Source organism: Neolamprologus multifasciatus, chromosome 23 (genome assembly GCF_963576455.1).
Source record: "Neolamprologus multifasciatus chromosome 23, fNeoMul1.2, whole genome shotgun sequence".
In the NCBI taxonomy this organism is placed as follows: Eukaryota; Metazoa; Chordata; class Actinopteri; order Cichliformes; family Cichlidae; genus Neolamprologus; species Neolamprologus multifasciatus.
In genome coordinates, this window is record NC_140460.1 from 37,587,336 (window position 1) to 37,599,259 (window position 11,924).

Sequence of the window (11,924 nt, forward strand, 5' to 3'; positions counted from 1 at the left end):
AAGGCGCGTCGTCGCTCTTTTCAGCCTGACGCAGTTTAGCTGGGTCACGCTGCAGTCCGGCCGGATGTTTTGCGTCGCCAGTATGTGATGAAGATGGGCGCGTTTTAACGCCAAGCTTGTCGTGCGGCTCCAGCGGCGGCTCTGACCAGGTGAGAACCCGCCAACAGCGTCCTCAGGGCGGACTCGTTAGCAGGAGGAGCCGCAGGTTGGTGTGGGTGAGAGCTGCAGGGAGGTCGTGACGGTGTTGGTTTGCGGTGACCGTGCACGCCCCATGCGCGCTCCCAAACATCCATAATATAGTTTGTTGACTGTATCCTCTTCAACAGGCAGACAACGGGATGGGTGCCGCTGTGGGGTTTCGCGATTTTTGGCTGAAAATGGAGCTGATTCGTGTTTTTGAAATGAGCATTAAGGCAGTTTTGGGGTGAAGAAGGCCTGAGTGAAGCACAAGTCTGCTCTCTGGGGAATTCAGGAGGGAGAAGAGGCGCTCTTGTCTCTCCCTCCCACCTGTCTCCGCAAACTGACAGCTGTGCTGAACACTGGTTATAGTGGTTCAGCGAAGGGGTCGGACCAGTAGCAGTTCAGGCTTTGAGCTTTTGGATGGGGAAGGGTGGGGGGCGTGGTGTAGGCACGAGCCCAACAGCTGTCTGTCCACACCCCGTGGGGCTTTTATTTAGTGACCCCACTTTGCTTTCTTCTGACCATCACCCCTGTTTCCAAACTCAAAGTGTGTCCCTGTCACGCTTAAAGGCTATTCTGTATCAAATAACATCCTCTTGCATGCGTGCTACACATGTCACAGTTTAAGAGGAAAGGTATTTAGCTGCTTTTTGGAAAATACTGCAGCTTCAGCAGTGATGTTTGGCCCTCTGACTCCACAAAGACTTCCTCTGTTCACTTTTCTGTGGTTTTCATTTGAATCACACACACACACACACACACACAGAGGTAATGACTTTTGCCATAATATCCTGAACTTACTCTGTACTGCTGGTGGTGCTGGCAGTGCTGAGTGGATGTGCAGAGGTCAGAAAGAGGTTACAAGGAGCAAAAGGTCTCCTTCTGTTGCCTGAACCTCGCTTGGATAGGAAAAGTGGACCACAGTGATGCACTGCACCTTCTTTCTCCCATTTGTCATTTTTCCAAACAGAATAGAAGATTAATCGCTAACTTTTTTATTGTTTTTAAGTGACAGTGAATTGAACATCGCTGGATTTCTGCTTGTTTTGAGAACTTTGTTTATTCACCTCAGTCAAATGTGTGATGTCTCATCAAATTTGACATGCAAAGCCAGAGGCATTTTACTTTTTCATGACTAAAGTGGTTATTAAAATAGTCCCTGACTCGTCGCCCGATAGTTTGCAAGTCTTATCGATAAGGAAGTAAGACTAGAGCAGGTTGGACCAAACCCGGCAACAATTAATTTCAGGCACAGGAAGAATCCTCCCGCTGCAGCTCAGCACTGTTGTGCTGGGTTCTCAGCGTTCGTCCTGCTGCTGCCGCAGTTGTTGGGAGCAGTGCACACCTGTTTGTGAGAACAGATGGCCCCCACAGAGAGCTCCTCCTGTCTCTGTTAGAGCATTTGGGAGCCGTGCAGTCGGTCAGCTGTTGTATGCATCTCTCCTCAGCACCCTGTCTGACTCTGAGAGCTGACTAGGAGCATATTCTTATTTAATCAGGCATTTGTTTTCTTGTTGAGCCCACTAAAGCTGGGGGAACACTTATTTTAGTTGGCAAATTGGCTGAGCACACACCGACACCACACCGCTTTCTGTTGCCTCTAAATACATGCTGCTACTTGTTGCTGCCAAGATAAATGCAGCTGGATATTACAGCCTTATCTCTCTAAATTAATTTTTCCGTTGGCAGATGCATTGTCCTCTGGATCGTACTCAGTTTCCACGGGTGTGGCTGCTGCAGCTTGGCTGCTCATTAGCCAGAGTGCTGTGTTGGCCCCTACGAAGAATCCAAAGTGAACACTGCAAATAATTCAATTAAACCTGCAATGATTACGTATTAATTTTATACCAGCGTGCCAATTATACAACTACTTTGATTGTAAAGTGCAGTTGATTTTGTTATTTTTGATGCAAAAGTGTGAAATATTTGCTGTTTTGGAGCACAGATCTTGAATAAAACCAGGCAGGCTTTATGTAAGTTCACATTAAGCTAGCAAAACAATTCTTAACCACTACGACCTATAAAGGTGTCCTGTCAGGAGGCTGTGTGAGTAGCACATCCTTTAAGTCCTGGAAGTTGTTTTTGCAGCACACCCAAGCGACGGCCTTCTCATGAATGCTAGAATTCCTGCTTTCCCATAAACGATCCAGGTGCACTGTTCTGACTCTTCCTATCTTATTCAAAAACCAGAGCTGCAGTAGCTTTTCAGTTGGCAGGGATCACCCACGTCCCTCAGGTTTCCTGGGTCAGTCTTTCCTTGCATATTGGGAACACCCCACTACACCTGCTGCTAAACTGAATTTGGATAATGAATGTTCACCTGCTCCCTAATTTATTCCACCAAGTGCTGTTTTAACAACATATTTTTTATTTTTATTTGTTTTAAGCATTGGCCCTCTTCTTAATCACTAATATGAGTCATTAGTGTCACATAGATTTTGTGCTGCAGAATATCAGTATTTTTTTCTTTCAGTCACATAAATCAGAACCGTATTTTCATTTCATATTTAACGTTTGTCTCGTGCAGTAATTTATTTAATAATTTATGCTCGGTCTTGGCCGTTGTAAGTCGTTTTAAGAAAAATGCTTAAAAGTTTCTATGAAACCCAAACCACTGGCTGTCTCTATTAGGTTGACATGACTAGTGGACATGCCCCGGCCTTGTCACCTCCCACGGTATTACATATCGACAGTGTTATTACTTTATTTATTTTGCTGTCAGTACTCTGTGTTGGTGACCAGAGGGGACAAAAAAAAACGATCAATAGTGACACTGAGACGTTTGATTTTTTTTTTTCCCCTGGCTTGCTTTGGTGCCATGCAGCACTCATGTTACAGCAGTACCTGATTATGTGCCGTTAGACAATGTCAGAGTCCCTGAGGAGCAACAAAAACATGCAGTTGCTATAGAGTCTGCAGAAAATGGAGACAAAAGCTTCGGATTTGTTGGTGAAGGAGCAACTGTGCGCGTCCACCTTACTTTTATTTCATCATTTTAATACACAGGGATCAGCTGTGGGATTTGAGTTGCGCTACTTGGCTCGGATGAAGAGTCATTTGTTTCAATTTTAAAAAAAAAAAGTCCTAGATAAACAGCTCACATTAAGCTGCACCATGTTCATCTTTGGCATATTTGGCATATTAATTTACACTGTTGTTATAAGCATCTGCTACTTTTACCTCTGTCCAGTCTGTGTGTCACTTTGGTCAGCTGGGTATCCATATTCAAGTAGTCTGCATGGTACTAGACTACAGTGTATTGTTCTCTGCTCTTCATTCTGCCTGTTTGATAGAGGTGGGACTCATCAGACACTGATACAATATTATTGGGATTTTTTGCGATATTGATAAGCTTTATTGCGATTTATCACTTTTTCTCAACTGCAAATTTTGTCCTCAAAGTTGAACTTTGTCAATATTTCCTTTTTAAAAAAATTAAAACAATCAAAGGTAGCCATTGATTTGGTTTAAAAAAAAAAAAATTAATTCTTTAATTCAGCGGTCTCCAACCTTTTTTGCGCCACGGACAGGTTTATGCCCGACATTATTTTCACGGACCGGCCTTTAAGGTGTCGCGGATAAATACAACAAAATAAAACTAGTACTGGTACCGAAAAAAAGAAGATTTATTCATAACACACGGGAAAAGACCCAGGAAAACCGAGTTAACGATAAAAACGATAACAAAATAATGCTAAAAACCGATAAAAACCCTGAAAACTATACATTTCACACCTGAGCCTCAACTCTCGCGGCCCGGTACCAAACGACTCACGGACCGGTACCGGCCCGAGGCCCAGGGGTTGGGGACTAGGGCTGGGCGATATGACCCAAAATTCATATCTCGATATTTTTCAGCTGGATGGCGATATAAGATATATATCTCGATATTTTTTTAAAGCCATAAGGTAAGAACAAAAAGAGAGTTCTTAGTCAAAGCTGTCTCAGCTCTGTGCTGAGCGCCATGTTCCACATAAAATCGGTTCGCGGTCATCAAGCACAACCAGAATTCATACATAAGGCGCGTCGATTTTTGAGAAAATGAAAGGATTTCAGGCGGCGCATGGCGTTAGCGTGGTTAGCTCGTTAGCGTGGTTAGCTCGTTAGCGTGGTTAGCTCGTTAACACGTTGACGCCGTCCAGCCCCACGCACAGGGCGATGCGCAGTAACTCGTTAACAGAGATTTGCCGTGTCGATCTTGTTGTTGCCTGCAGGTGAAGCGATGGGGGAGGAGGGGGAGTTGTGTTCAGTGAAGGAGAGGCGAGGCCGAGTAACGTTGCGTAAAGACAAAAGTGGACAAAAGAGAGGCAAACTTGTGGCTCCACAACTATAATTATAACGTAACGTAGACTATATCGATATAAAAGATATTGTCACATCTTATATCTCGTATAAAAATATATTGATATTTTTAAAAAACTCGATATATCGCCCAGCCCTATTGGGGACCACTGCTTTAATTTATGATTTGTAGATACACGGAGGTTTCTGTCTTATTTACTACTACTAGTGTGTATTAAGTAGCAGCTCTTTCAAGTTAAGTGTATCCATCAAGTGTATTGACCCTGTGCACGAGAAAATGCTAACTTCCTGGTTTGAGACCGGATGTGGGGTTGTACATTTCCGGTAGCTTTACTTTGCGGTCAATCGCTACTGCGAAGATATACTCCAAAATCATGTCCACAACTCGAAAACGGAAAGATTGCGTTAAGTTACAAAGAGCAGAAGGTGGGAACACTCACCACTGTTGTGTCACAAAAAATCTAATGATAAATTTTGACGTTTAAAGAGTTTAGATCGATCAGTTGTTTACATCACTCAACACAAGCAGAACTGCATTACTGCATGCAGAAGACACATCGTCCACATTCAGAAGCACATCTCTGTATAGTCAAGTACACACCTACACAGCATGTTAACAAACCTGTGAAAAAAGCCACACAAAAAATTAATGATTGCTGGTAACGGTTTCTATACATTAGTATTTACGAAGGGTATGTTGTGACTTACCTTCAAAATTACAGCGGTCCCTCGCTATAATGTGGTTCACCTTTCACCTCGCTGTTTCGCAGATTTTTTAGTGCAAGTTTGCATGCTTATTTTTTTTATGTCACCTTGTGTCCTACGTCCTGATCGCTGCAGACGATCTCCTACGTGACGTCTCTCCTGTACAGTACAGAATCGCTGCATCGATCGTTAGCAGTGTTACTCTGAAGTGCAGCACTGCATGTCCACGAAATGTTTTGCAACGTCAAAAAATAAAATTGGCTACTTGATTTCACCGATCGCTGGTTATTTTTAGAACATAAGACCCGCGATAAACGAGGGACAGCTGAGAAATATAACATTTGAATCCCTTTTCTCTTTTGCTCTGAGGCGCGGGGGAAAAATATCGACAAGTCGATGAACATCATTTACAGATATATTGGGTAAATGCCCGAGACTTCTATAGAAATGTAAATCGCTGCTTGATTCATTCATTTGCTTAACTTGTTTTGGACTGTAAACAGGGCGCGAATAGGACACCGGAAACAAAGCTCCCCACAGGAGTTTCCGCACCGGAAGTAGCATATGCTAACGTGCACATAGTCAATTTCGGTTGACATGAGTTTGTTTGGCTAACGTTATTTCGGGATGGGCGTGTCTGAGATAAGCTTTTTTTGTTGTTCAGTATTTAAATGTAGGGTCTTTACCTTACAATATAAAGTGGCTTGAAGCAACTGTTGATTGAATTGTTGAATTTGATGCTATATAACTGAAATTGAAATACATTTATACCAGTGTACAAGAAATCGTAGGCAAGTTCTTGTGTCATTGTAGTATGTTGCTTTTCTTTAACAAATGGAATCCTCTACACGTGCTACATAATCATATAAAAGACAAAAAGGCAAAGATTTGTGCTTCTGAGTCATCGGCCTTAAGTGTGCCACAACAATGCTGAGCAGGTCCCCTCCTCATACTCACTGGGACATAAAACTTTTTGATGTCTCTCGCCCCCCACACACTTGTCTTTTTTTCTCTTTCAGCGCAGCCACACTCTTCTCTTTCCTCCTGCACTCTCTTAAAGGCCACAGCAGTCTTTCAGCCAGCCTTCAGCTTTTCTTTCAGTTGAAACCCCTCCTGTCACCACCGCCGCCACCCTCCCCACAGCTCGAGACAAAGAGAGGAGAGTGACTGTGGCGCTCTGTAGCCAGGTGTTCTCCATTGCTGCCCGGGGCCGTAATAGCACCAGGCCTCACACTGCAGCTGCCCTCCCCAGCCTCCCATTGTGTAGCTCCATTGTTCAGCCTCCCACCCCTCGTTGATTCATCGGCCACACAGGGGAAGCCCTTTCAGGCCGTGGAGTGTGTGAGTTAGCGTGCGTGTGTGTGTGCCGGTGCACGTTGAGTACGCGTGCCTTGGGGAAACTGGGTGTTGCAGACATCTGCCCACAGCCACTCCCCTCCTCCCCCGCCTCTTGCCTCTGCACCTCATTGTAGGGCTGCTGCTTCTCCGATTGGTCAGAAGCAGCCACTCTGAACGAGGGAATGGCTGACATTGTTGGGTCCATCTGTTCTGCCACTCATTGTCCAACTTGCCTGCTTCTGCAGAGGGGGGAAAAAGACACACACACAGCTCTGGAAGACAGTCGGACAGTGAGGACAGAGGCGTGAGGCTGGAGCTGGATGCTCTAGAAGAAAGAAAAAAATCGATCTTGGATGTTGTTGCTGTGGGAACTTTGGGATTGGTTCTTTCTCAGTTTCACCTGCAGCGTTTTTTAATCGGCTTTTCAAGGATTTAAAGATGTTGAAATGAGCTAATCACATTTCCTCTCTTCATTGTTTGTCGCACTTTATTGGTCTGGTGAGTGTGATGGAGTTCCCTCCTCTCTATTATAACCTGACTTTTATACTGAAATTTATCTTCCACTTGCTATAAAATAGAAATATTGACTTTTGCACGACAGGTTGCTCCTCTCGAGCCTCACTAGGCTTCCGCTGCGCTGCAGGATCATCAAAAAAACTGATGCTGGCATACAGGGAGTAACCTAGACTCCTTTAAGTTTTCAGAAAGGTTCGAGTCATTTATAATTCACAAGGGCAAATTCAGATTAAAGAGGAAAAGATGGAGCCCACTTTCTTTTGTTGCTTGTGAAATATCGCTGAAAATGGATGCAACTTGCAGAACCCATTAGTGACTTTTAACCACAAGAGTATTTTTAAAAAGATTCTTGGTGTGCAGGATAAGAATTTATAGTGCTGTAGCACCTGCCTAAACTTTGCTCACGTCTGCCGTCACTGCAGTTGTTCAGATTTGTGTGATATGTGTTGATATGGAACTTGATGCAGGAGGGATGGGCTTCCTGTGATGCTGGTTAAAAATATATATTAGTGGATAAAACAAAAAAGTTTTCAAAAAGTTTTCTTGAAGGTGCTGCCCTTAGAGAAAGTGTGTGTGTGTCTGTTTTGTGCAATGGGTGGGGGATACCCATTGCAGATACCGCGCTCAGCAGACATCTGTTGCCTTGTTGCTGGTGGGTAAAGTCTAGTGCGCCACCTAGATGCACTAATGCATGCACACACTTTTTACAGTAACTTTTGCACTGTGCTGGAGACACAGGCGTCTACCCCCCCACCCCCCGTAGTCCTGTGCCCCCTCCCAGACCGCCTTTCAAAATGGAACCCCCCCCAATCCGCTGCACGCACTTGCACAAAGCGCTGCAAGGACTGTGTTACATATTCATTACTGGTTCCATCAAAGCCAGCAGTGGTGTGTGTGTGTGTGTGTGTGTGTGTGTGTGTGTGTGTGTGTGTGTAAGCTGATGTTTGAAAGATGCACCCGCTCACCCTGGAGGTTTGGAGATGCCGCGATGTCTTCGGGCCGTTAAAGCTGGACCCGATTTCACATGCATTCGTCTGCAGAGCTCTGCCACACAAGAAGACTTTTAAAACCCTAGCTATGAAAAGACTTACGGGCTTTCATCGTGACTGTTCAGGTTTTTGATGTTAAGCAGCTCAAACTACGGGATTATGATTGGATTTATCCAGATTGTGAAAAAGATCAAATGAGGGTAAAGAGGTTGTGAAAGCAAAGAAACTTAACAGAACTAAAAGATCCAGAGTCTGCCACATTTTTACAGTCACCCCCAGTGTTTTATGTAAATATGTGCTTACTTTAAGTTATCTCAGCAGTTAATATCTTTGAGCCTTGGACTGATTTTTCATACAAAATGTTTTAAATATGTAATCTTGGACTGTGACAAAGCAGTTTTTTCAGATCTTATTCGCCATGGTTTTCTTTCAACCTGTAGGCAAATTGCTCAATTGATTAATCATAGATATAATCACAGTAACTACTAATAAAGATTATTAGCAGATCCAAACCAACAGGTCAGTCAATTGATATTAACAGGCAGTTTTGACTGGCCTCAGATGTATCAGCATTCAATTACATGTTCTACTTAATTTTATTTATATGGTGTCAAACCTCAACAACAGATGCCTTAAGGCGCTACAGTAATAAAGAGAAAACGCCAGCAGTCAAATGACTGCCTATGAGCAAGCACTCGGCGACAGTGGGAAGGAAGAACTCCCTTTTAGCAGGAAGAAACCTCCATCAAAACCAGGCTCAAGTAGGAAGACAACAAAGTGTTATCCAATATGCACTGATATATATATTTTCCTTGAAATATAATGAAATAGTTCAGAAATTCTGTCATCACATAGTTTGTCCAACAGAGCGGCGCTGTCTCTACCTCAGATCTGTCTGCAGCGCATGTAGCAGAATATCACGACCACTGAGTAAATCTCCTGAGTTACTGGCTTTTCTGCAAAATTAATATCCAATCATGCCATAATTTTTCCTTTTTACGTGTAATTACTGCATCTATGTATATTAAAAAATATCAGCAGATAGATCTGTATTGACCTGATATCGGTCAGCAAACCCATCACAAGCTAGTGTACTGGTAGTGAGCCGGCCCCAAGCCCGGATAGGTGCAAGGGCATCCGGTGTAACATCTTTGCCAAATCAAACACGTGGATCCAACCGTTTGGTGTGATGACAGCTTGGTAAATAAGGGAGCAGCTGAAACTACCGGGTGGAGCTTTATTTATTAGCTGTCACCAGTGTTGGTCAAGTTACTTGAAAAAAGTAATCAGTAACTAATTACTGATTACTTCCCCAAAAAAGTAATCCCGTTACTTTACTGATTACTTATTTTCAAAAGTAATTAATTACTTAGTTACTTTTTAAAAACACGATTTACAACCTGAATAGGTAATAAAGCGATAGATCTTTCAGCCCAATTCTACTTTTTCTGCATAATCCATCATACAAAATGTAATCAAATGGAAAAGTCTCTTTTTTTAACTTGTTTTATCAGTTTTAATCTTTTAACTTTATGCATCAAGTAAAAATTAAATTATATGCAACATTCTCTGACTTGAAGAAATTAGTTTAATATTTAAACCTATTTTCTGCACATTCCAGCACATAAAATAAAATATTTTTTGTGTTTATACTCAGTCTTTCAAATAGATGCAAGTAAAACACAGCAGAAAATAAATAAAGTCAAAGACTAGAGGTCCTGTTGCTCTATTTTCACCTGTAAAGCAGGAGTAGGGCAGGCGGAGGTTTACCCTGGTGCAGGTGTGCTGCGGTCAGTGGAAGAATCCGCGAGTTTCTCTGTGAGTTTCCCATTACGTCGTTGCGCACTTGGTGCTTGCTTGTAAGTTTAGGGGGTTTTTTTCGCTGTAAAAATAAGTTTTCTTCCCACGCACAACGGACACTAATGTTTTTGTCACTTTTTATGGAATCAAACTCAAAGTAAGGTCAGTACTTCCACGCTTTAAACGCTGCACGCTCATACTCTCTCCGTACTCGATATATGATCCACTGTTGATCTGCACACAGCTGTTGTCACCAACGTCGCTCTTGCTTACGTCATTGTAATGAGACATTCTCGCAAAAAAATCACGGTTTTAGTAACGCAGTAACGCAGCGTTCCTACGGGAAAGTAACGGTAATCTAATTACCGTTTTTGCGATAGGAATCCCTTACTTTACTCGTTACTGCCCATCTCTGGCTGTCACACTATATGCAGTATGGGAGCCCATCAGCTGGCCTGCTGGCTTATCCTCTGGGGAGCCAGTGATTCAGGGCTACTGGTGTAGGTGTTGTCTCTGTTCTGATCACTGGTCATTGTTTCCAAATGGCCACAAGAACTACCAGATGTGATTGTTTAGTAGAACTTGGATTACAGTCGAGCAGTAACCAGAAAGCTTTCAGTACGGAGAACATTGTCTGATACCTGAAAACTGTATAAAACAGGATGGTATTTATCTGTTGTGTCATATCAATTTTCCACTGAGGCAAACACTACTTTGCACAATAATATGACGAAGACCAGGAGACCTTTTAAAGCTGTTCAGTTGTTTATTAGAACCAAGAATCATTTGTTTCTCTGATCCAGAAGGGTGAAAGAAATTAAACAACAAAATGAACAAATGTAAAATATCAGCTATCCACTAAACTATTATTATCTGTATGGGCTGAGGATTTCCTAACCTCTACAGATATCTGTAGATTGCTCTTGATTACCCTCTTTAAGGCTATGAATTATTTGTCAGCTTTTGATTCATGTGGAGATATAATAGTGGTAAATAATGAAAAAAAGAGATTGCACTTCAACAGTAAAAACTTGGGACTGCTAAAGCCCAAGCCCGATAAATCTATTCCAAATGCCTTTATCGACTCCAAACTGTCCGCTGTGAGATCTTTTTAGAGTGTACTCATATTTTTCTTGCAGCGACACAGTCAAATGTTGAGTATTTTCTAATATTGTTGTTATTCTGCTGCTGTCATTCACAGTTTCGCTTTAGCTGGATCTGTTAGTGTTGGCGTGGCTGACCAGACTGTCTGAAGTTATGCAGTGCTGATGTGATGCTCGCGCTTTAGATTAGCTGATTGTTAAGCCTGAGAGAAGATCATCAGTCTAGCTGATGAGCTGCAAACTCAGTCCCACTCTCTCCACAGCATTATGAGTCACCTTGGGTCGTTAGTGTGTTTGTGTGTGCATCACAGGGCACCATCAACACCCACAGCAGCTAATGCCAAGGTCCCAGTCCTAATCAGTGCTGTGGGTCTATTGTTGTCTTGGTGGGTTACCAGTGAGGCACACTTAAGCCCCTCTGCCCCCTCCCGCAGCAGACCTTTTTGTAACATGTGTGAATTAAGGCGGGTCGCCGGCTGAACGCTGCAGCCTCTGTCTTGGCATTTGGATGGGAGAATGCTTTCAACAGCTGTAGCTTAGCAACAGTAGCTCAGGCACGTTGCTAGGCAGCCCTTTTTCATAAAATGCACACTCACTCCACCCCTTGTCTAACCGATCCTCCCCGTTCTACCAACAGCTTTAAGTCACTTCCCCATTCTCATCATTTGCTCTGCCCTGCTTGTCGTCAGGATTGTGCTCTGGCTTGGAAAAATTTTACATTTTGTAGTTGCGAAGATTTTAAACTTCAAAGTAGAGTCCAGTCAGAATACATCAAGCTGCATATTTAGGGTCAAATCTAATAAAAAAAAATAATTAAAAAGCCAACTTTGTCCCAAATAAGACTTTAAAAAGTTCATTTTTCACTTCTATTCAATTCAATTCAATTTTATTTATATAGCGCCAAATCACAACAAATGTCGCCTCAAGGCGCTTCATAGATACAGAGAAAAGCCCAACAATCATATGACCCCCTATGAGCAGCACTTTGGCG

The 11,924-nt window shown here is 42.9% G+C and overlaps 1 protein-coding gene across 3 annotated transcripts in view; it reads left to right on the plus strand.

Moving 5' to 3' along the window:
- The window catches only part of LOC146492131 (putative ribonuclease ZC3H12C), a 21,561-nt gene continuing 9,637 nt past the window's right edge, over positions 1-11,924 (plus strand). Inside the window, exon 1 of one of the 3 annotated variants that reach the window (XM_085151876.1) lies at positions 1-205. The gene's annotated coding sequence lies outside the window, so the exon portion shown is untranslated. Of the gene's footprint in view, positions 206-5,413; positions 7,024-11,924 lie in introns of those variants that run through there. The other 2 variants (XM_085151874.1, XM_085151875.1) reach the window with 2 other exon arrangements.